The sequence below is a fragment of the Topomyia yanbarensis genome, chromosome 2, assembly GCF_030247195.1.
Source record: "Topomyia yanbarensis strain Yona2022 chromosome 2, ASM3024719v1, whole genome shotgun sequence".
In the NCBI taxonomy this organism is placed as follows: Eukaryota; Metazoa; Arthropoda; class Insecta; order Diptera; family Culicidae; genus Topomyia; species Topomyia yanbarensis.
The window spans coordinates 168,858,149-168,884,799 of record NC_080671.1 but is presented as its reverse complement, the minus strand read 5'-3'; the positions used below and the strand labels follow the sequence as shown (position 1 = coordinate 168,884,799).

The 26,651-nt window shown below is 39.8% G+C and overlaps 1 protein-coding gene across 1 annotated transcript in view; it reads right to left on the bottom strand.

Moving 5' to 3' along the window:
* The window catches only part of LOC131682066 (uncharacterized), a 311,928-nt gene that overhangs the window by 89,165 nt on the left and 196,112 nt on the right, over positions 1–26,651 (bottom strand). Inside the window, exon 5 of the mRNA XM_058963245.1 lies at positions 26,177–26,219. The gene's annotated coding sequence lies outside the window, so the exon portion shown is untranslated. The remainder of the gene's footprint in view (positions 1–26,176; positions 26,220–26,651) is intronic.

The window sequence follows — 26,651 nt, the reverse complement described above, 5'->3', positions numbered from 1 at the left end:
TGGTTCCTGAGGTGGTTGCACAATGCACGGGCTGAAGCTATTGGATATGCGATCATCGCAATTTTTTTATAAGGACTATCAACAGGACTATTCTAACATTAGATCAAATTCGTTTCACCAATAGAAATTCGTTTAAGAAACGTTGTTATGTGATAAACGTTCGCGAGCAAAGAATCTACGCTGCTTTGAGCAGTTCCATCTTTTGCACATCTAGTGGCCAATTGTCATCCTTATTTTTATCTGGAGAAGATAAATTTGGCATATGAAATCTCAGTTTATGGTAATTTTTGCAGAATTTCAGCACTTTTTGCAATTTTACAGAATTTTCAATGATTGCTGAAACTCGAAAACTATTTCGCTGAAATTCAGCAACCAAAACATACTTTGCCGTAACACGTAATTTTCAACATTTGCTGTTTGTCGGCTGTTCCAGAAATTTCCAAGCTAAGTTAAGTGTGTATATGTAAAAATCGGTTAGTTCCGTGAACTACAACTTGTCGCATAATTTGATTTATTAGTATAATTTAACTTAAAAATTTGAGTCGTCTATGAAAAATCCACCACTCTATACCAAATTGTGAAAAATGCGCGGGTTTTCGGGAAAATCCCCAACATTGGATCCGACACTACATCGTTAGCTTTAAATTTTGTTCCATTCGATCTTACGTCCTCGTGGTGTGAAATATTTTCTGAAGCTGAAAATGGAGCTTAGACTGGCGGAAGTCGCATTTATCCAGTTCCATCACCTACGTCATTCAGTACCGATTCAAATTCAACATGTTAATGCCAAATGGGATGTTTTGTTTCACAGAATAACCCAAAATACGTGGTTGATGAAAGTGGTAGCGTTAGAATTGAGATTCACGTGTTTATAGAAAACGATAAAATAGAGGTACGTTTACACGATTTTGCACCGCGTATCACACCGTAGGCCATTTGCAAAAAAGAACACATTGTTATTTGGAGAAGTCAAATCCGTTAAACTTGAAGTGGCGAGGATGCGGATCGCAAGACCTAATCTCTTCTAATTATTTGTTTATACAATTTAAAACTCACGGAACTAAAATTAAACAAACCATACTATACGTCCATGAAAGACAAATACATACGCAAAGAAAAGCCTTGGTACTACAATTCCTTTGCGGAATTTTCGCCTATGGAAGGTATTGCTCCGTACCGAAGACTTAACCTGAACCTGGACCATAAGGTTTTGCGTCATAGCCTTTATCCATCTGTCGGTTGAACAATAGCGTAAACAGTGGTAAACATTTGAACACTCCAGAACTTCACTCTGTTAGAAAATGTAAAGCCATCGGAAGCTAAAACTTTGTAAAATCGTACTCCTGGTCTTCTCTTCAAAATCATCCAGGGCAGTACTCTGCAACACTCTTTCGAGTTTGAACCGCTCATATGTTAGTCTTTGCCAGTATTGCTCTTCTCCCGTCCATTCTTCTTCTGGGCCACCGATGGATCAAGAGCCCTTGTCGTTGTGTTTATTATATGTATTACGCATAAGAAACATGTCGTATGCAATGTGGCATTTAACCCAATTATGGAAACGTGTCTGATAGGGAGAGTTGAGATGCCATCTTGTCAAAATGCCATTTCGCAGTAAATTTCTTCACATTCATTTTAAAAGATATCTTTTATACTTTTTCTACGCTTGCTTTGTGCTGCAAACTTTGGAAGTGATCATTCAAGTGTTAATAAGAAGCAATACTCCCGATGGCCGGCATATTCGGCGTTCAAATTGCTCCTTTCAAATTCTCTGAATTTGATCGCGAGCGAATTTTGTACATATTGCTAAGATTATATTGTCCATAGATGAATAGGTACCACTATTATATTCCACGTGGCTTTGTCCTTTTATGAAACACCCCGAGGAAGAATAATTATTAAAATGCCTGTTCGACCGGCATTCATATTTCTACTGGAGGTCGCGCGCTTGAAAACTTTGATCTAAAATGAAATGACAAAGCGCGTGAGTATTTAGCTAAATTACAATATCTACCAAGATATATCCTGATTCATTTCCATACCTACTAACACCAATCCTATCCTGTGACACTTGTGTACGATGCAGAAAATTCCTCGGTCATAATATACACAAAAGTTTAACTAAAATTCCTTCCCATCCCGAAATTGACCAGAATGGGCGTGGCCATCTACGTTATTGATCATACTATAATCTTGGTCTGTTTTGGTTGCACGTTTAGTATGATGTACTATTCCCAAGAATCATACACTTGGTTCAACATGCAATTTCAACAGGCTTTGATAAATCACGGGAAACTCACGGGTGGTCAACTAAGCTAAGCTAAGCAGGAGATTATTTGGCATATATTTTATTTCATTCTGTTGAAACATCTATCTCCAAATGTAATCTGGTACCAGCACGGAAACAATACAATCTGGGGACAGCAAACAATACTGTCTTGCCAGTATACCGGTCTGGTTGTGCAGTTTTGATGTAAAAGCACTGGTGTATTCAAACAGCTAGCTACAAATTATGGTATAGACATATATTGAAACATAGATCCACATATAACGTCGCAAAACTTAGAAAATGTGCAAAAAATCGCATACAAAGATTTCAGTATATATATATATATATATATATATATATATATATATATATATATATATATATATATATATATATATATATATATATATATATATATATATATATATATATATATATATATATATATATATATATATATATATATATATATATATATATATATATATATATATATATATATATATATATATATATATATATATATATATATATATATATATATATATATATAGAAATATCGTTTCTGGCTGATGTTTTGAAAACCGGTATTTTACTCCAAGACTCGTGGGCCCCTCCCGAGATTTTTTTCTGGCTACGTGCTTGTTTGCATGATTTTTTTGACCTTGTATCAGATAATGTATATATGGAAAAATGACTAAGTTGGACTAATGCACACATTACCATTGTCATAACGATTAAGCAAATAATAACTTTCAGAAACTTGTGCATTTGAAATAATTAAATAACCAAACAAAGCTATCAAAAATTTTGATATTTAGCCTATAAATGTTAAGAAAATGCGCCTCAAAGCCCCACGTGTCCCAGGTAACCACGCAAATTCTATTGTTATTTTGGGGTTATATGCCATAACAGCTTGGAAAATGGCAAAGGCGCTATTCGCGTTATCGCCATAGCTGAGAACATCTGGGGGTCCGATTTCAATTAATTCGCCCTAGAGATGCAATCGGGAATTCCAAAATTGATATTCGCTTCTCTGATCACAATTGCGATATACAGTTACTAAAGTTTCTGCGAAGTTTGACATACTGAAGTACTCTTATTCTGTCTCTGTATCCAAGATGTGTGAATTGAGTCATCATCAGTTTAATGTTCCATGAACCATGTGTCGAGAGTAGAGGAAAAAACCCACTGCATAAGGGATAACGTAACGATAATGGTTAACTTTTTTCTTTTCTACAGCCAACACCAAAACAGGACTCAAACAGGAATTGTTATGACATGCAATAATTAGTTTTAGGCTTTCTGTGAATTTGCAACTCCATCTCTGCACGCGTGCTTGCCATGGGCGAACGGCTGGTAGCGCGCACCATTCATTCCTTGAAATGTCATTGACATACGCGTGCAAAAACAAAGCGACTCTCAAGTTCCCCATCGTCATCTTAATAAATTGAACTATCTCACCTCGGGGCTTTTACATAATCGACAGCTGGTTTCAACCACCTCTGCCCTCACAAAGCAAACTAGGTACGATGCACATCGCGAAATGGTGCGATCCTCGCATAGTCAACCAACACGTTTCCAGCATCTACCGTCTTCTTACTGGTAACGTCTCCAGCAAACGGAACGGGTCTCTGTGTGGGAAGTATCTCATTGGCAGTGGTGGCGGCGGCTGCGGTCGTTGTTCACTTCAGGAAGGCTGTAGACATCAACCGGCTGCCTGCAATTTATAATGAGCGCTGCGACCTTGAGAAACTACCACATTCCAAATAAGGCGGCGTTTCTGTTTGCTGGATTCACTGCGGCTGAATTGTTGTGATAATTACGGTTAAAGCTATGAAGTAACGCGAACTCATCTGTAAGACTCGCAGGGACATGTATACAGCGAGACAGTTCGAGCGCGGGATCGGCGGGGTGAAACATGCATAACAAAGCGCGTGCAATTGCGAGTTTTGGATTCTTTCACATTGTATGTAGATTCGTGACATTGCAACGCGAACAATCTGTATCTCTGAACGAATCTTGCAGTGGTTCCCAAGCAGGGGTTTGACAGGCTGTGTTTTCCGAGGAGGTGCGGTCAAGCGTGGGAAGTGCATAACAGTTTACATTTTTTCTTGTCGAAGTTCATATCTTCGTGCTGTTATCATTTCTTGCGCAACAAAAGCATTTCTGTTTTTGATTCATTGTGTGTAAACGGTGGTATGCAGCATGCAGTAAAAACGGTTGGCATTGACTTGGTCAGCACGTTTCGATCCGTATTGTGATGCCAGGTACAAGGTTGTGATTTTCCGGATATGATAGCTCCTGCATGAAATATAGTATATTATACCGTGCATCGAAGCACAGTTTATATGTATTATCCATATTATTGCTTCAAAATTTAGAAATTATTTCATTATGGTAGACTCCTAAATCTACCACCGTGAGTTAGTGGTGTTCTGGGATGGTGTAGAAACAGGATTGTTTGAGTGATTTCTTGTACCTTGTCCAAAAATGGGTCTTAGATTCGATTTAGTTCAACATAGCTGGCAATAGTGCACACATTAAGGAAAAAATGTAATAGTGATGAAATATGTACCAAAACTTCCATTTCGCATGATAGGGTGATGAGCCTATTTTCATCCTATTATGCAACGGTCCGCACAACAAATTGAATAACTTCGGATTGAAGCGATGTTGTCAATATCCTTTCACACAATAAAGGATCGGTAAACTATTTCGTACACCTTTATATATTATTGGATAATTGGAGAAATCTACACACAAAGTCGTTTCTAGAACAACCGTGCCTAGTGATTTCGGAAAATCTCCTGCATTTTTCGAAGTTCCACTGCGACATGCTGACCAGGGCTTTAACGGGCCACTGCAAACTCAATCGTCACATGGCAACTATTCAACGCACTGAGGCAGTTTAATGTGATCTTTGTGCATCCAACTCGGGAACCTCATATCATCTGATATTCAACCATCCAGCAGTAGCGCAATTGCGATTTCGGATTTTGCGCCGTCTTTACATGGATGGACGACCGAAACTCAGAGACTTACTAAAACGCCTTATCCAATGTGGTAAAGTGCTTTAGGTTTACTCGCAGGCGATTTGAGCTGCTTGTGAGTTTAACTCTCCTGCTGTTTGTTTTAACCCATCCTTCCAATTCTACTTCCTCCCTCCTCTTTCTCCTTTCCTTCCGCTCAAAAAGTGATGAGAAGACACGGCAAGGCACAAATCCTCACAAACACATACTGGGAACGTGCCATTTGAGCCAAAATATTCTGTGTCCTGATTCCTAGCACAAAAGCCGTGCATTCAGTCGATTACAATGCAATCTTTCTCCAGTCATCTTTGTAGCTTGCGAATTGTTGCGGAGCTGAGTCGATTGGTACATGAGACTCGGCCTTAGATAGTTTTCAAAGTTTGGGGTATCGTATAGAATACATTTATTTTGCCTGTAAATGGTGAAATACTTCCGTTTGAGCGCTACGAAAAGTCGAATCGAACGCCCAAATTATCGCACTGCCATTTGAGCCAATGATTAGAACAAAGATGGTAGATGCTGCTCTAACCAATGACTTCAAGTTAATAAGGTGATGATAGAAACATGGCGAAAAATATGATCGTTACATTAGGTAAGATCATATTTCACTAAATGTTTTGCATTCAAAAAATAGTAGCTCTCGGTAATGATACAAGTATAATATGAATATGAACTATATAACAAAGATATTACATCACTACTAGGAGGATTACATTATGATCTGTGTATTCATATACAATCAAACATCAAACCTGATTCAAGGGTCAAACATCTTATCTTCGAAAAACGTTTGCTCTTTATCTTCGTAGTGAACTTCAATAGTGTTCTTGCTGTTTTACATTTCTTATAAAAGAAATGTATAGAATTCGCTCAAACCTTCAAGATTTTGTCCGAGGCCCGGAGGGCCGAGTCTTATATACCAATCGACTCAGATCGACGATTTGGGACAATGTCTGTGTGTGTGTCTGTGTGTGTGTATGTAACGGACAAACTCTCATTCGTGTTTCTCAGCAATGGCTGAACCGATCTTATCCAAACCAATTTTAAATTAAAGACCTATCAAACAGTAAGAACGCTATTAATTTGTTTTTGATTCTGATGTTTAGTTTCCAAGATATGAATGTTTGAATGTGTAAAAATGGCGTATTTTGCAGTTTTTTTAATTTATCTGCCGAAATTGACAACATATATTAACATTCGTTATCGAGCACTCAGTCGAGATAGAAGTCTTTTGTCATCGGTCCGTACACTCTATAGCGACAAATAGTGTTAATCCGCGTTCAAGGTTATTTGCACACTCTACCTAGTTGAGGTTTCAGTATTTTTTCCCTTCTTTTGTGTTTCTGTTTCTGTACCGTTAGCCGGCCAGTGAAGTGAAGCAGTGTTCTTCTAGTAAGCCGTCTGGATACCGTTACCTACACAAGCTAAGTATTAGTTTTCGTTTCCCCTTCTTGGTTGTCTTAATAACGTGCACTGGGCAATAGGCCCGTGCAAAAATGACTTCCCCTGACGGCGGTTCGTCTCAAGGTGAGATGGACGTCGAAACAAAATCGGCTCCCCGGCTCAAAGTATATCCGAGCTCGGCCACCGGGCCATTTGTGATCTTCTTTCGGACCAAAGAAAAAAAGTGTTTGAATCTATTGCAGATTTCTCGCGTTCTGACAGACCGGTATTCGGCCGTGACAGAAATATCGAAAATTCGCCCTGATAAGCTTCGGGTGGTTGTTAACAGTTCAACTCAGGCAAATGATATTGCTGGCTACGAGCCCTTTACGAGGGAGTACAGGGTGTATATTCCAGCTAGCAGGGTTGAAGTCAGTGGGGTCGTTTCCGATTCGAGTCTGAATTGCGAGGACCTGCTAAAATATGGGACTGGCTGTTTCAAAGACCCCATGCTTAAGCCAGTGAAGATACTGGAATGCAAACGTTTGCATTCAGCATCAGTCGCAGCTGACGGCAAGAAAATATACGTCAACTCAGACTCTTATCGGGTGACCTTCGCCGGCTCTGCCCTGCCCAATTACCTCCTCTTTGACAAGGTTCGTCTACCTGTTCGCCTCTTTGTGCCGCGGGTCATGAACTGTACTAATTGCAAACAATTGGGACACACAGCCTCCCATTGTAGCAATAAAGCCCGGTGTGGGAAATGCGGTGGGAATCATGCGGATGATTCCTGTGGTAGAGATGTCGAAAAGTGTCTCTACTGTGGGGGAAACCCACATGATCTCCCTTCATGTCCCGCGTACAAACAGCGCGAGGAAAATCTTAAGCGTTCCCTTCAGGGACGTTCTAAGCGATCTTTTGCAGAAATGCTTAAGATAGCTACGCCACCTGTCTCTACGAACATCTTTACCAACTTGTCTACTGACGAAGGCGACTGTGATGAACCCCAGGAGGGAACATCTTCTGCTGTGCCTAGAAGTAGTAGAAAAAGGAAGAACATTTCCTCTTCCAAGCTTCGTCGTAAAGGCCAGAAGGTGTCTCTTCATGGTCCCCCTAAAATAACTACTCAAGGAAGTACTGTTGTAAAACCGAAGCAAGTCGCTCCCGGTCTCAGTAACCTGAGCTCAGAAAAGGAGTTCCCAGCACTTCCAGGAACATCAAAAACCCCAAGTGTTCCCATATCTCAGCCAGAGAAAGAAAACAGTGCTGGCTTAATAAATTTCTCTGACATTGTGGACCGTGTTCTTACAGCGTTGAACATTTCTGACCCCCTTAAAAGCATCTTGATAAGCTTTCTCCCCGCAGTAAAAACATTCTTGATGCAGTTCACTGCGAAATGGCCCCTCCTTTCAGCGATTGTATCCTTCGATGGCTAATTCATCGAACGAGGTCAAGGATTTAATCACTGTTCTACAGTGGAATTGCAGAAGTATTATCCCGAAAATCGATTCGTTTAAAATCTTACTAAATAATTTGAAATGCGATGCATTTGCCCTATGCGAGACATGGCTCACTTCAGAAATAGCCCTACACTTTCACGATTTTAATATTATTCGCTTGGATCGAGAAGACTCTTACGGAGGAGTACTTTTGGGGATCAAAAAGTGCTATTCTTTCAATCGGATCGACCTCCCCTCGACACCAGGCATTGAAGTTGTCGCTTGCCAAACCAGAATTAAAGGCAAAGACCTTTGCATTGCTTCCACCTACATCCCCCCTAGAGCCTCAGTTAGCCACCGACGGCTTTGCGATATTGCGGAACTCCTCCCCGCACCGAGGCTAGTTTTAGGTGACTTCAACTCCCACGGCATGGCATGGGGTTGCCTTCATGACGATAATCGATCTACCCTACTCCATGAGCTTTGCGACAACTTCAATATGACCATTTTGAATACGGGTGAAATGACACGGATTCCTGCCCCTCCAGCGCGTCCGAGCGCCTTAGACCTGTCCCTCTGCTCGACATCGCTGCGGTTAGATTGCATGTGGAAGGTAGTCTCTGATCCCCACGGCAGCGACCATCTGCCAATCGTAATTAATATTGCTAACGGTTCAGGGCCACCGAATACAATCAATGTTTCGTATGACCTCACACGAAATATTGATTGGAAGAGCTACGCGTCCGCGATATCCGAAAAAGTAGAATCGACACAAGAGCTTCCTCCGGAGGAAGAGTACGGGTTCCTGGCTGGCTTGATTCTTGATACCGCGATTCAAGCTCAGACTAAACGCGTACCAGACGCGAATTCACGCGGGCGTCCTCCCAACCCATGGTGGGACAAAGAGTGCTCAGACGTGTACGCGGAGAAGGCCGCTGCGTATAAGACCTTCCGGGACGACGGGCTGCCAGCTAGCTACCGACAGTACGCGATGGCGGAAACGCGCATGAAGAGTTTGATAAAAGCTAAAAAACGTAGCTACTGGCGCCGGTTCGTCGACGGACTAACGAGAGAAACATCGATGAGCACTCTTTGGAGTACGGCCCGGCGCTTACGAAACCGAAACAGTACCAATGAGAGCGTGGAATATTCAAACCGTTGGATATTCGATTTTGCCAAGAAGGTTTGTCCGGATTCCGCCCCGGCACAGAAGATGTACCGCGCCGCGTCCCCTCACAATAACGCGAACGAAACACCGTTTTCGATGGTGGAGTTCTCACTTGCTCTCTTGTCATGTAACAATAAAGCCCCAGGGCCAGACAGAATCAAATTTAACTTGTTAAAGAATCTGCCAGACTCTGCTAAGAGACGCTTGTTGAATTTATTTAATAAGTTTCTTGAGGGTAATATTGTCCCTCATGACTGGAGGCAAGTGAAGGTCATCGCCATTCAAAAACCAGGAAAACCAGCCTCCGACCACAACTCGTATCGACCGATTGCAATGCTGTCCTGTATCCGAAAGTTGTTCGAGAAAATGATCTTGTTTCGCCTCGATAATTGGGTTGAAGCAAATGGCTTACTGTCAGATACACAATTTGGTTTCCGCAAAGGCAAAGGGACGAACGATTGTCTTGCGTTGCTCTCAACAGAAATTCAAATGGCCTATGCTAGCAAAGAGCAGATGGCATCAGTTTTCCTAGATATAAAGGGGGCTTTTGATTCAGTTTCTATCAAAATTCTTTCTGAGAAGCTGCACCAGCATGGTCTTTCACCGACTCTAAACAACTTTTTGCTAAACTTGCTGTCAGAAAAACATATGCATTTTTCGCATGGTGATTTATCGACATCACGAATTAGCTACATGGGTCTTCCCCAGGGCTCATGTCTAAGCCCCCTTCTCTATAACTTTTACGTGAATGACATTGACGAATGTCTTGTCAATTCCTGCACGCTAAGGCAGCTTGCAGATGACGGTGTGGTCTCTATTACAGGTTCCAAAGCCGTCGATCTGCAAGGACCATTGCAAGATACCTTGGACAATTTGTCTGCTTGGGCCCTCCAGCTAGGTATCGAGTTCTCCACGGAGAAAACTGAGCTAGTCGTATTTTCAAGGAAGCGTGAACCAGCGCAACTACAGCTTCAATTAATGGGTCAAACTATTGCTCAGGTTTCAACTTTCAAATATCTCGGGGTCTGGTTCGACTCTAAAGGAACCTGGGGATGTCACATTAGGTATCTGAAACAGAAGTGCCAGCAAAGGATCAACTTTCTCCGTACAATAACCGGAACATGGTGGGGTGCCCACCCAGGAGACCTGATCAGGCTGTACCAAACAACAATATTGTCGGTGATGGAGTACGGGAGTTTCTGTTTCCGCTCCGCTGCGAACATACATTTCATCAAACTAGAGCGAATCCAATATTGTTGTTTGCGTATTGCTTTGGGTTGCATGCACTCGACACATACGATGAGTTTAGAAGTGCTGGCGGGCGTCCTTCCGCTGAAAAATCGATTTTGGGAACTCTCATATCGATTGCTCATTCGATGCGATATCTTGAACCCGTTAGTAATTGCAAATTTCGAAAGGCTTGTCGAGCTCAATTCTCAAACCCGATTTATGTCCTTGTACTTCGATTACATGGCACAAAATATCAATCCTTCTTCATACTATCCCAACCGTGTCAATCTCTTTCATGCTTCTGATTCAACTGTATTCTTCGACACATCCATGAAAGACGAGATTCGTGGAATCCCGGATCACATACGTCCGCAAGTGATCCCAAGCATCTTTCATAGCAAATTTCGAGAAGTCGACTGCAACAGGATGTTTTACACCGACGGGTCAAGCCTCGACGGCTCCACTGGCTTCGGTATATTCAATCAAAACCTCACCGCCTCATTCAAACTCAATGATCCTGCTTCAGTTTACGTCGCAGAACTTGCTGCTATTCAGTATACCCTTGGGATCATTGATACTTTGCCCACCGATCATTACTTTATTGTCTCGGATAGCCTCAGCTCAATCGAGGCTCTCCGTTCAATGAAACCTAGAAAGCACATTCCATATTTTCTGGGGAAAATCTGGGAGCGCCTGCGTGCTTTGTCTGTAAGATCGTACAAGATTACCTTAGTTTGGGTTCCCTCGCATTGCTCCATTCCAGGTAATGAAGAAGCGGACTCTTTAGCTAAGGCGGGCGCTTTACAAGGTGACATATATGAAAGACCAATTAGCTTCAGCGAATTTTTCAGTATCACTCATCAGAGAACCCTCGAAAGTTGGCAAACTTCATGGAGCAATGGTGAACTGGGAAGGTGGCTACATTCGATAATCCCTAAGGTATCGACGAAACCTTGGTTCAGAGGGATGGATGTGGGTCGGGATTTCATTCGCGTGATGTCTCGGCTCATGTCCAATCACTACACGCTGGACGCACATCTCCGGCGTATTGGGCTCGTGGATAGCGGTATCTGCGCTTGTGGCAACGGTTATCACGAAATCGAACATGTTGTCTGGGCATGCGCCGAGTACTGTTCTGCCAGATCTCAACTATTCGATTCCCTTCGGGCCCGAGGAAGATCACCCAATGTCCCGGTTCGAGATGTACTAGCAAGCCGCGATATTCTCTACATGTCCCTTATATACACGTTCCTCAAAACCATCAATATCCAAATTTAAATGCCCCTATCTTTTCTCTTATTATTCCCAGAAGTGCCCTCTTCCGCCTACCGTACCCCAACGATGGTTTGATACGACTCCAAGACGAGACAAAACATCTGTCGAATGAACCAACAACACGAGATCTACAGTACAACATCACACACGCAGCGCTGTGTTCCCGATCCGTATCTGAGCCGTACTACGAAATCGTCTGGAGGAACCCCTGCCGGTTCGAGGAAAACCGCCCGGCGTCCCAATACTTGATACATCCGTTCGAATCTGTAATCCTGGTCGTTGATTCCTGATGCCGGAAACTGAAAGTTTATATCCCCCCCCCCGTTCAGCCTTGTCCACCCTCTCTCCCATGTCTCTTATACACAGATGTATGAGTTCACCCCTTCTCCCCTTGAATATCTTCCCAAAACTTATGTGCCCCCTATCTTCTAGTGTTAGTTGATCAATCCGTTCGAATCTGTAATCCTGGCCGTTAATTCCTGATGCCGGAAACTGAAAGTTTATATCTCACCCCCCCGTTCAGTCTTGTCCGCTCTCCCTCCCATGTCTCTGATACACAGATGTATGACTTCACCCCCTTCTCCCCTTGAATATATTCCCAAAACTTAAGTGCTTAGTTTTAATTGATCAATATTTAATCTCGTTAAGAAATGCCCAACAGTACCACTACTTTAAAATTGCCCTAATTAATTCCCCTTAATCTTGAACCACTCTTTCTAGTTATTTCTAGTTAATAAGCTTGTAAAATGTTCCGCTTAGTTAATAATTAATTTCTCCTACAATCTCCCTTCTAAAAATCATAAAGTGAATTACTATACAAAGAACACACAAAATGACCCGTCCCCCATATCTTACAAATATTTTATTATACCCTCTTGTATATGTATAAGTTAGCTGTAAAGTTTTTTTAGTTTCATTATATAAAAACAAAATAATATTGAAATGTGTAACCCCCTAGTTTTAAGAAATTCAAAATGTAAAACAATGAAAAAATGGCACCTTTAAGCTAACGCATACGTGCCTTATCAAATAAACAAATTGAAAAAAAAAAAACATATATTAACACTTTATATATTTTTGGGCAGCTTATACGAATACCTTTCGAATAAGCTATAAATTATTGGACTATTTCCAAAAGAGATATTTATCATTAAATATGGACATTTATCATTTCCCATAGCCACAAATAAGACCAAAAACAGGCAATCTATTTTTAACGCCAAAACGGCTAATTTTAGGTCAATAGTATCTTCAGAGAATTTGGTGGATGTAATATGGCCTTTCTTTTGGTATTATTTTTTGTTGATTAATCCACCTACGAGTGAGATATTTTTATAAATTTTCTTGGAAGTGATTGTATTGAAATGATGTCTTCGGCAAATTTGTAGCTCTTACTTTTCCGAATAACTTGACTGAAGTCATCAAATATCTATTTTGAATACTTTAAAAGTTATAGCTTGTTGTTTGTAGATTACCCATTGTCGCCTATTTATTGTTCAATATAGTAGTTAAGCATTTAAATAAGCCAAATATTATTTCGATAAAACGAATTTCGTATGTCCTTTTTCTATCTACAATCGCCAGAAATAACCGCCGAACAATTCCAAGTTGTCTACATGGAACTTGATCAATTATCGATGCAAAAATTTTCATTTGCGCGCGAACCTGATGACTGTAAAGTTTCTAAGTCACAAACATCGGATCGATCTGAAACATATCTTATATAATGTGAAACTATATAAATAACTCCAAGCAACGGCGTATCCAAGAGAAGGCTTCGGGATACAACTCCACCCCTTGCCACCCACCCAAAAAAATAATTGGATTGATGGATCTTGACCTGTAACTGACCTATTGGTCTTGATCTAACAGTTGTCTAATCACATCAATATCAAATATCTGCCTGAAAACATTCCAATAGACACTCATTCCAGAGCTCTGAAATCAATCGTAATCCTCAGATTTCCTATCATATTGAGCTTACTTTTGAATGGATGTACTGTAATATGGATTAGGGTCTTTTTAATAGGAAGCGAAGTTGGAAACACAGAAACATGAAACATAGAACTGCTCACTGAAAAATTGCACAGCATTCAACATTTACTGAACATGTCTTTATTGTGGGAATGCGTAGAGTTGAGACGAAAACGTAATATGATTAATAACGAGGATAACACTTTCCGAAAGTAGAGTAAAACTTATGAAAAATGGCGTTCCGTTCGACTCTAGCAGGTCCTGATCAATTTTGATGAGCTTTTGTTTTTGTTGTGTTACCAATTACATGAATAGGTAAAATAAATGTTCGCAAACAGTAATTTAAGGTCAAGATTACATCATTTTGCAACCGCCAATTCCGGAGGTTTAGTATCTTCGATGAATTTCACAAACGTTAAACAGCTCATCATCTGATAAAATTAACTTGACGTTATATCCTCTACGAAGTATTTATGGAGAATTTACTCTTCAAACAAATCTAGTTCGAGACTTGATGTCTTCAGCAAAATTTTGGGGAGTGCTTATACAAACCACTTTGTTGAAGACATGAAGGCTCCGTGTGTTCAGGATATCAACATATTTTTGGCTATTTAAAATAAAATATTAGGATTTTACTTTTTATGATCTTCTACTATTTATAAACAATAAATTTTACATTTTATCCAAAGCTTGAGTTTGTGAAGCTCGCAATAGAAAGTTGTTTAAGATAAAAAAATAGATTAAGGAACATTTCATAAATATCATTTTAAAACTCGATATACTCCCTACACGTAATATTCATTCATGCAAAAAAAAGTTGTTTTGTCAGTCTCATATGAAAATATGTTTGATGGGCTCCAGCAGACGAACAAGGCTGAATTTGAGTAAACCCTTTCTTGAGCATATATTTGTTACCTTAAAGTTGCAAATATTTAAAAAGAAAAAAATATTTTTTTTTAATTTGCGCTAGAAGGCCCCTTTAAGAGAAATTTATATTATATAATCAGAAATAGCTATCAAACTAGATCAAGGGAAGGGAAGAATATTCAGTTTATTATAAAGAAGGAAAGAAATATGTCCCGATTTAGTCAATGTCAGCTTAAAACACACCATGAGGCTGATAAAAACGGGTCTTTACCCTAGTAACAATTGTTGTTTTATGTTACTCTTGAAGTCCTTCTTAAAACATAGAATGCCTTTGTAGTGTGCCATAAAACTAGAATTGCTATTTGGGTACTGTATTTATTATTCACTGTTACTCCCCATTTTTCTGAGGATATTTTCTTTCAATTGCATCGAACTACACCAATTTTTTGGTAGTTTTCAAGGGGTTATTTTATCAACTTCTTCCAACATTTTGGTGATCCTATTCCTATTCGTGCGATAGTTTATGTTACAAGGGCTTCCTAAATTAATTGGTATACTTAAGGACTTATATGTTGCAGATTGAGAAAATACAGAAATTTTGAGCTTTTTTCCTATACAATATTACAAAAGCTTATTAAACAACTTTCCCTAATAAGGTTGTAAAAATTAAAAAGTATTTGAAAATTATTAGTAGCTTTAGTTAACGGGCTAGTGACCGTCGCTCCACAACGCAGTTTTTTTCATGACTTGCGGTTAGCACGATTTCTCGAATTGGTGAACTAAAAATTCTGGAATAAAAGTTAGTTTTTAGAATTTTTTACAGATTTACCCCGCCGAAAATCGCGCCAATGGCTCGGAATGAGACTCGCTGGTGCCCTAAGACAATTTCGTTAGATTTTTAGAGCAGCGTGCACCCAGTACACTAACACAAGTGACGGAAGGTTATCGAAAAGTTTCGTGGAAACGAAGATTCTGGTGATGATGATTTTCTTTAACGGGTTTCGAGAGTTTTTTATTTGGTCTTTGGCATTAGGATGAGCGATAATAATTCAAATCAAATATACTACTGGGAAGTCACTTTTAGAAAAGTCGATATCGAAGTAAAGTTAGAACTAGGCACGCATGCACTTCAGAGGTAGCGTGATATCAAGAGCTACAATTTCAGTTTTTAGTTCTCTGCATGTGTTATCAAAAACATCGCAGTTCTAAATATTCTCAATAGATATAATATCAGAAGAGAGTGATGAAAGTTATGAGAAATGTCTCATCGCTCTGTTAGGTGGATTAAAAACGTTTTTTTTTCATTTTAGCTGCAACCACTTTTGAAAATCATCGTCTGTAAATATTAATTGACAAGAGTAATAGAAGAGGCCATTTCGTCATCCAAAAGAAAGGTTGTGAGAATTCTACACACTGACTATTAATTATGTCAGGACAAAACACATGGTGGCTGCTAGTTATAACTGTCTTTTCAAACTGTTGCAGAGTATCAAGATCATCGTACAGTTAAAACTTACATACATTTGAAACACAGACAAACAGATAGAACGTTATGAGAAAATTCCTCTAAAAATATCATCAAAACATACAAACTACATCTTATAGGTACTCTCCGAACCAGTCATTTGCAAGTGGGTCCACCTTCATATGTCATTGTATCCAACGTCGCATATACGATAGCTGCACCAACTAAAATATATATTTAAATAGACCATTGGCGATTAATTGTGTTCTAGTGTTCGATCTGTTAGTCTATGCTTGATGTGCATGTACTCTTCGATGACGAACTAGTGTGATGAAGATTCATTACAGCTCCATCTCATCGAAAGATTTGCTACCATGTGCTCTATTCTCACGGTCACGTCACCTAGTGACTAGAAGAAAAACTACTTCTAGTCACTAGGTGACGTGACTGTGAGAATAGCGCCCCATTACTCCAGGAATGATTGGTAAAGTGATAAAGCAGTTTATAGGTGAGCATTCCTTCAACAAAATTTCAATCTGATCAAAAGTCAAAGAAGAGCTAGTTTGCCAGGTTTGACTTCATCTTAAAATAATTAAATTATAAGCAGCATGTCACCCAAAATAATTAAATTATAAGCAGCAGGTCACCCTATCTATCGTAGCACCTGGAGAATTAGCATGGTGTTCGAGATAATCATTTTTCATATTTTGTTCAGCAGACTGCCAACATAAGATTACTTGCAATGATCCCTTAGTATGTGGAATGCTGAAAGGATCGATGATCTACTCTGATGGATTGTTCGAAAGATGATGTTAATGTAACTTCACATTGACTACCTTGCACATGCAATTAGTACTTATTCGATCAGCATTCAATAGGCATATATAGGCAGTAATGTCCAATTACGAATCCGAACAACTGAACTTGAGCTTCAAATGGGAACTATCATCAGTGCCACGCCAATTCGAAAAACAACACCTCGCTAGCTAATCCTTTCCGGTGAGTTGTTATGCCATTCATCCGTTCGCTCGTCGTCAGAGTGCATACTGTTCGCACAATTAAATATGTATGTACGTACCGTAATTACTCTCACGCGAAAAGCGTACGTATTATGCAATCATCACTACGAATTGAATGGAACTGTAGCAGTGGGGTTGGAATCTACTCTAATTTTCGAGGTTATCTACCCACTTCGAGTACAAGTGTACCAATAATAATTTACCCCATTACTCCCCAACCTTTCGGAACCAAAATGCGATTCTCTTCTTTAAAGTTTTGCTTGTGCGCCAATGTAAGACACCCAACAATACAATGCGGCTCGAAAGGGGTGATTTAATTTTTTAAATGTGTGATCATCAACTGCTCATAAATGCATCCGTGAAAGTACAATTAGTGCCGTTATAAGTGGGATAATTTTCAAAAGACCTGTTGGTTCCTGGCAGAGGAGTGAGCGACGAGGTGAGATACTCGGGAAGTTTTCGAAAAGCGTGCCGTTTTCGGCTCCATTGGTTCAGTTTGCAACAAACGATTATTCTGCATTTGTAAAGCAGGGGCGGATCCAGAAAAAAATTTCGGAGGGGGTCTGAAATGTGTATTTGGAAATGTTCATTATACAATCGGATTTCATAAAATTTTTATTCCCGAGTTCGGCTCGTATTCGGGTTTTGCAATTTTAGAATGTTCGGGCTCGGGCCGGGTTTAGGATTTTCAAATTTTGGTTTCGGGTTTTTCAATTTTCTAGCTCTCGAGTTCGGGTCGGGCTGGGGTTCGAAAAAATTGAAGCCCGATCATTTCTAATGTACAATGCACAGGTTCTACATGTTCCTTCGGCGCCCTCCTGTTATATCTCCGTTACTGCATATTGCTGTTTTTTTATTCTTAGTATTGGCGTTTGGTGTTCAATAAAGCATCGGAATAAATACACTTTTTGGCCGGTTTTTTAACAATGTACTACTTAAAAGGCAATTTAAAAATCTTCACAACGCCCTATAGATGTTCAAAATCGGTTAGAAACTATAGGAGTTACAACAATATTAAGGAAAAAGGGAATTTTGGCGTATTTTAAAGACTATAAAAAATGAAAGATTACATAATAACATGGACAAATCACGGATATTATTAAACAGGCTACTTTACGAAAGATTTTAGAATAAAACTATCCAATTTATTTATAAACTTGATATAAATTAGGCATATTTGAGCGATTTTAATTCTGGGGTGCGAAGTTACCTTACAAAAGCGTTTAGGTATAAAAAAAAAGTCACGAAACCGTTAATGCTATTGTAATCGATGTCGTGTTGCACGATATTGTTCACCATGAAGTTTTTCACCTGAACTAAACTTCTGGAGTTTCTCGCATGGTGCAATTGTATGTAGGTCACCTGATCTAAATTGAGCTCTACTTTCACGTTTACTAGCTTTTCCACCTCTTCCACTATAGGTTTAACGCGAGTTATCTTAAAGTCAATCGAAATAGTGTTATGCCTTAGTTTACGCTAAGAAAATAATACATATGTTCATATCAGGCGTTAGAAATATGTTTTATTCAGACATTTTGTGTGTCATTTGAAAGCAGGTTGCCAGTAGACATCGGAAATTGATGACTAGCGCCATTTTGAAATCCAAAATGGCGACTTCCGGTTACCATAAAACATTGAAAACAATCATCAATATTGCTGTCATTTTAAAGGGGTCAGTAGGTATCGACAAATGATGACTAACACCATTTTGAATTCCAAGATGGCGACTTCCAGTTACCATAAAATAGTAAAAATCATCGTTATTAGGGTGTTTTTGAAAGAGGATGATCAGTAGATATCGAAAATCGATGATCGAAATTTTCCAAGAAATCCAAGATGGCGACATCCGGTCACCACAAAACAGTGAAAACCATCATCGATTTCCGATGTATCTTGACCATCTTGGATTGCAAAATAACGTTAATCATACATTTCTGATATCTGAGGAGCACCCGCTTTCAAATAACACTCATATTGATGATGGTTCTCTCTATTTTCTGGTAACCGGAAGTCGCCGTCTTGGATTTCGAAATGACTTTAATCATCGATTTTCGATGTCTACTGACCACGCCCTTCCATATTGATATTGGTTCTCTATATTTTGTGGGACCCGGAAGTCGCCATTTTGAGTTTTCATACGGCGTTAATCATTAATTTCCGATGTCTACTGACCTCTCCCCCTTTCAAATGATGACCCACATTGATGATGATTTTTACGAATTAGTGATGAATATTTTTTCTCCTCTTGTTTCTCCATTTTTGCGCTCAGATTTTTTGTAATCCCATTTCTGCTCCGACTGCGACTAAAACAAGTTTTGCTCTTAATAAAATGTATACCGGTTTTGCTCGCAGTGAATTTTTAACCTACTATTGCTCTCAGCCGTTCACATGTCGTAAATTTTATGACAATATTGGAATGAAAATACTTAATATGTATTGGTTTTTTCAATAGTGAAACTAACTTTCAATCAACGTGTAAAATTACAATAAAATTCGTTAAAGGAAGCACGCCAAGTCGTGTGTATTTGTGGACAGATTTAATTTTACATTAATTTACATTTAAAAAACACAATATTTTGTGTGTGTTTATTTGTGAATGTGGCTGTTCGGCCATCTATGGGAGCTGTCCATCAATGTCAGCTTTTTTCACCGAACAGCCTAGATAAGCCGTGTAGTGTCGGTAGTGGTTGTTTCAACCGGCTAAGAATTACACTACGAACTACCTGTTCCGGTGGTAACACCAAACAGGGAACCCCAATTCCATAGTGTCATGCGACCCGTGCTATGGGTAAAATTGTTGAGGGGGTTTAAAATATTCTCAACGGCGAACGGAGCCTGGGAAGAGTCGGGCGAACTCCCCAGTAACTGGCTGTGGTCCACTAGGAGGTTGATAACTCTATTATCTTTCTCCGGACAAAACCAGCTTAGAGGCCGTGTGGCATCCGGCGGGTTGAAGTATGCCAACCAAGAATTGATCCACTGGGTTCCTGTTCCCATGTCGTAGGAGGCGACTGAAAACAGGAGTCCTCAAGTCAAGGTGTTACTCCGTGCCGAGGACTGAATGGATGGCAGGACTAAAATATGCCAGTCGCGCACGGAGTGTCGTGGGTCTTACCCTTGCTGTGTTATGTGAATCTCTGACATAGTGGACGTTCGTTTCTTCGCAAATCGTGGGATTCAAATGATGTTCATGTCCCTAATACCCATTTCGGGGTTCGCTATATGCGATTATAAGCCAATGTGTTTGGTATCTTCTAGTTGCTGTACAACAAGTGCTGATGATGAAATATGTAGTGCTGTAATCGAATATGGTGAGAGTAGCACAAATTAATCTTCAGCATAAACGTACAGCAACTATGAATCTATCTCGCCTTGTGCAGGAAGGGAAAGCTTCCATAGCTTTGGTTCAAGAACCGTATTTCCATAAAGGAAACTTCTATGTTGGAAAGCTACTTAACCCCGTCTTCGTAGCTTTCAACAAAAATGGCATGACAAATCCACGTGAAATGCCTCGTGCATGTATACTTGCGAATAGTGCAATTGACGCTTGTCTTATATCGGACCTCACAACTCGTGATATTTGTACTGTCATGGTAAATATGACTGTTGACAACATAAACAATAAATCACCTTCTGATGATTTCAAAAGGGTTGTATCATACTGTAGCAGAAATGGGTTTCCTCTCATAATCGGCAGTGATGCAAATTCCCACCACATAATTTGGGGCAGCTCTGATATCAATTTGAGAGGCACCGAATTGATGGAATACTTAAGTAGTACAAATCTGCCCAACTTTTGCACGAGCTGGCAGAGAAGAGGTGTTAGATGTAACTCTCTGCTCTGACAGTATTACGCATGAGTTGACAAACTGGCTCGTACCAAACGAGCTCGAACCGTCGTTATCTGATCATAAGTACATAGTCTTTGATCATTTAAACGTCTCGCTAGATATCGTCACCTATCGTAATCCCAAATCTACGAATTGGGACCTCTACGAAGAGGGCTTGGCGACTAGGTTTCATGGGTATCTTCCGACGATTGAATCTCCAAGTGATTTGGATGAGGTCGTGGATAAAACAAGCTCACTCATAGTAGCAGCATACCAAGAGGCTTGTCCGCTTCGAGTTATGCGTGCTTCTAGAGGAACACCTTGGTGGAATACTGAACTTGTTCGACTCAAAAGGTTATGTAGGAGAGCTTGGAATCGCAGACGCAGGGACGGGTCGGAGGCATTTAAGTTGGCTCACAAATCATACAGAAATGCCCTTCGATCCTCTGAGCGAAGTGGTTGGAAAAGCCTCTGCACAAATGTCTCAAGTCTCAACGAGACTAGTAGATTATATAAGTTACTTTCGAAATCGAAAGACTTTCATGTCAGTTCCATTAGAACTGCTAATGGTGAATACTCGTCTGACGAAGATGTAGTACTCAACTGTCTTTTTGACGCACACACTTTCCAGGTTGTACGGAGCCATCACTGACGACTGCCCCTGAGTTCTTTTCAGGCAGTTCTGATTCTTGGGCATTTGCTCGTAGAATTGTGACAACCGAATCGATCAAATGGGCGATTGAAAGTTTTGCTCCGTATAAGTCTTCGGGGAAGGACGGAATTATTCCAGTTCTACTACAAAAAGGAAATGAACACTTCAAGCATATTTTGAAAAAGGTTCTTACTTGCAGTCTTGCAACAGGATACATTCCATTAGCGTGGCGGGAAATAACTGTCAAATGCATTCCCAAAGGTGGCCGCGTCACATATGAGGAGGCAAAGAGCTTTAGACCGATCAGTCTGACCTTCTTCCTTCTCAAATCAGTGGAACGTTTAATCGACCACTACATTCGGGATGGTAGCTTGGGCGAGCACCCGCTGCATGCAATGTAACATGCATATCAGCGGGGGAAGTCTACTACCACCCTATTACACAATGTTGTCTACAACATTGAAAAAGCTTTTTCACAAAAGCAATCAAGTTTAGGAGTTTTTCTCGATATTGAAGGTGCTTTTGACAACGTGTTTTCGAATCCATTGTGGAAGCAGCACGAGATCATGGAGTACCTTCGTTAAGACAAGTAGATATGAGGAAACTGAGTGTCTGCGGATGTCCTCAAGGTGGTGTGCTGTCACCACTTCTATGAAACCTTGTCGCCGATAGCTTGTTGAGAAAACTAAATGAGCTTGGGTTTCCGACGTATGGTTTCGCCGATGATTATCATATAATGATCACCGGTATTTGCATTAACACACTTTTTGATTTGATGCAACAAGCCTTATGTGTTGTTTAGCGGTGGTGTCTTCATGTTGGACTATCAGTTAATCCAAATAAAACCTCAATGGTGCTTTTCGCGCAACGAAGGATTACAACCGGAGCTCGTCCATTGCAGTTTTTTGACTCTGAAATTATTGTCGAAGATCAAGTTAAGTACGTTGGGGTAATTCTCGACTCAAAACTTAATTGGACAGCTCACATCGATTTCAGGATCAAGAAAGCTTGCATGGCCTTTGGCCAATGTAGACGGGCTTTCGGCAAATCTTGGGGACTCAAACCCAAGTACATTCAGTGGATCTACACAACAATTGTTAGACCAATACTGGCATACGGGTGCCTTGTTTGGTGGCAGAAGGGAGAAGTCATGACAATCCAATCAAAGTTAAACTATCTTCAGAGGTTGGTCTTGATGGCGATGACTGGTGCGTTCTCGACAACACCTACTGCTGCTCTCGAGGCACTCTTGAACATAAAACCACTACATGTGTTTCTGAAACAAGAAGCACTTTCTTGTGCATATCGTCTTAAGGTTACTGGGCTCTGGAACAGTAACCCAATAGATCGTGTAACTAGCCACACAAGACTGTGGCCCCAAATGGTTTCTTGGGATGAATATACACTTGCTCCCAGTGACCTTACACTCACATGTAGTTTTCCTTCTAAAACTTTCAATGTGAGAATTCCTCTTCGTGAGGAATGGCTGTCTGGCTGGATGGAGCGACAACTTGAAGAATACGTAGTTTGTTATACGGACGGTTCTTTGTTGGAGGGCCGAGCCGGTGCTGGTGTCTATTGTCATGAGATGAGATTAAACCAATCTCATTCGCTTGGTAGATACTGTACCGTATTCCAAGCAGAAATCTTTGCGATTCTGTGTGGCGTACAATCCGCACTTCAACAGGGAATTTGCGGTAAAAGAATCTATTTTCGCTCTGACAGTCAGGCTGCCCTGAAAGCACTTAGTTCAGCAGATTCGAGATCGAAATTAGTAATCGCATGTCGAACTCAAATCGAAGAACTTAGCATTTCAAATGCTATCTACCTTCTATGGGTACCCGGTCATTCCGGTATTACTGGAAATGAATGGGCGGACGAATTGGCTAGAGCTGGCGCTGCGACTGATTTCGTTAGTCCAGAACCAGTTCTACCACTGTCAATAAGTTGGATAAAGCACAAGATTCGCTCTTGGGCTGCATTCGAACATGCCAACCATTGGCGTAGCTTGCAAACTTGCGTTCAAACAAAGGCTTTTCTGCCGGATGTGAATCCGAAAATGTCAAGAAATTTGTTGCATTTTTCCAAGCACAACTGCAGTATTCTGGTCAGGGCACTGACTGGACATTGCAAACTCAGTTATCACATGGCTACTATTCAGCGCGCTGAGTATTATTCATGTGATCTTTGTGAATCCGATTACGGAACATCATATCATTTGATATGCAATTGCCCTGTATTAATGCAATTGCGCATCCGGATTTTTGGTTCTCCATACATAGATGAACCTATGTACAGAGAGTTGAAATTTAAGGATATGCTTTTGTTCCTAACCCAGTGTGGTAAAGAGCTATAGTTTTTTAGCCGTATTTGAATGACAATGTCTTTTCGGGGGTGTTGTCGTTTCGTTATCTCAATATCCCCTCGGGGGTGTTGATATCTCCGCTCACTGTTTAAGTAGAGGTTCTAAATCCCTCCGGGGGTTGGAAGTTTTATTCCTGCTGTTGTAGCACCTGCAGATTGTTCAGCATCACTCCGGGGGTGCAGAATGCTCTGTTTTAATTGTTCTGTGTCGTTGTTTTCCTTACCCCTAACCTTACCACTTCCCCAATCCTTCCCATCAGGAAAATGATGAAAAGACGATTCTTGGCAAGGCACAAATCTCCGATCAACATGGGGAACGTGCCATTTGAGCCAGACGCTACTGATTCCTGAACTTTCAATCAACGTGTAAAATTACAATAAAATTCGTTAAAGGAAGCTCGCCAAGTCATGTGTATTTGTGGACAGATTTAATTTTACATTCATTTACATTTAAATAACACAATATTTTTTGTGTGTTTATTTGTGAATAATAATAGCAATATTCCAAAAGGCTCTTACTTATTTACACTTATTGAAGATCATTATCTTATTTTACTAAAACACCCGGCCATATTGAATTGATTTTAATTTTCACAATAACTCAATTGCGTAGAAAGCGTAGTCGAAGACAGTCTAAATTTATAGGTTTTATCAGTTTTCTATAATATTGCAAAATAACGAAGATATACAAAAATTTCATTTTTCGTCGTCAACGTAAACTGTCCCTGGCCGCACTGCTCCCATTACCCTACGTTTTTACTAGAATCGAATATGTAAATAAATTGGTACGGTCCAAAATTTCATCAGCTATTTTGGAATTGAACAATATTACTAAACTGGAACTCATAATTTGAAACATTTAAATTCGAATACACATGTAATGCACGAATTTGATTCATCGCAGAAAACGACGAAGAATTCGTGTATTGTACACTGGTTTTTGTTATATTTTAAATATTTCAGAATTTTGACTTAGTGTAATATACAGCTGATGTTACAATTACCTCGTATTCGATAATCAGTGTAGATAATAATAGCAAAAGTTGTACATATAAACTGTATAATCAAAATATATCTATTGCTGAATAAATTTTAGAATATTTATCCTAATTTATTTTTAAATCAAAAGTGTGACCTTTTTAAAAAGAGGTTGGAAATAACTTTCACTCAATGGGGAAAATGCAACAATAATTATGAAGTTACAATAATAACATTATTAAAGTAATACATAATAATCAGCAAGTAAGTTCATTGCAATATAATTTACTTTTCAGACAAGTATCACAGATTTTTTGGTATTTGTGATACTTGTCTGATTTGCTGCAAAGTTGAAGTTTTGCAGCAAATTTGGTAAAAGATTGCTGCAAAACTTCAAAAATTTGCTGCAAGTACATATTGTTGAGTAGACGGATGACGATTGCGTGAGGAATTTGAAAAGAGAATATAGAAAAGCTTAAAACAATCCAATCGTAACCAGGCTTCGGCTCGCTTCCCTCGCCCACCGTTTTTATTCTTCTAGCGAACGAATCAATCAAGCAATTTGGTCTGTTTTAATGGCTGAAGTAAACGGTATTTCTTCTCGGCCCAAGCTCCCTTCAGAGGTGTGTCTAAGCGAAATGGCACACATTTCGTGGCTCGTTTATTTCGTTTCGATAAATTATTTTGATGTGGCTTTTCAGCGTTCCTAGCCGTTGTCTATGGCTATTATTCAGCGATATGGGTAGGTCGTTACTACTTAGATTTTCGACGGCCACATTTACAGCAAAAGAATGGAAGGTAGAGGTTCCACGAGAAGGGGGTAGCGGGGAATTTACTTTCGAGTCGGCTTGTCTATGGGGACTCAATAAACTCAATCAATAGAATCCATATACTAACGATATACGTACGGTATAACATGTCTAACACAAAGTAAATGGAGCTATAGAAGAGGTGATTTGAACACGACGATTGGCAGGAAACCTGTTATCAGGCATTTCTTGACTCGTTAGGTTTGTTGACCGGTTTTCGAGTGACTTAATTTAGTGGCACAGCGTGGTGCGTTTATGTAACGGAAATTGACTGATGAATTGAAAGGTTTATTTTCAAGGTTAGTAGAGATTACGAAATGTATGCAAGAAGTATCAAGCAGATTGGGGATTTCCATTCTATTGGCAATGAATGCGTGGATGGCCTGTTTCAGATTAGTTTCTATAGATAAAATAATCAAACGTACCTTGTGCTTGTCGGAAGTGTTGTTCATGAGTGCGACATCTTATCTGAAATCAAACAGTAAAATAATTATTTATTCTGTAAAGTAGTTTTTTTCTCGTAAATATGGGTGAAGGAAAAGTCTATGAGTCTTCTATCACAAACGAGCTTTCGGGGAAAATTTTCTTTTCTTGCCTAAGAAGTTTAAGTTTAGTTTTTAGCTAAGTAAATCGAGTCGAATATTGTTCAAACAATAAAAAAATAATATTATCTTGACCTCTGAATATTTATTTATACGGTTCCTTGAACGGCACATTTTCTGTGAAACCATTGACCAGTGATCGCAATGGTTGAAAATTGCGTTTTCTTATTTGTGCTTTAGAAGGTGATTTTAGTGATTTGGTGTGTTAGAAATATTTTCTACAGTTCGGTTTTTCATCTCGCTCAGTTCAGACGCCAGAAATCGCTCCGCTGCTATAGCAGAGCAAGTGATCATGCAA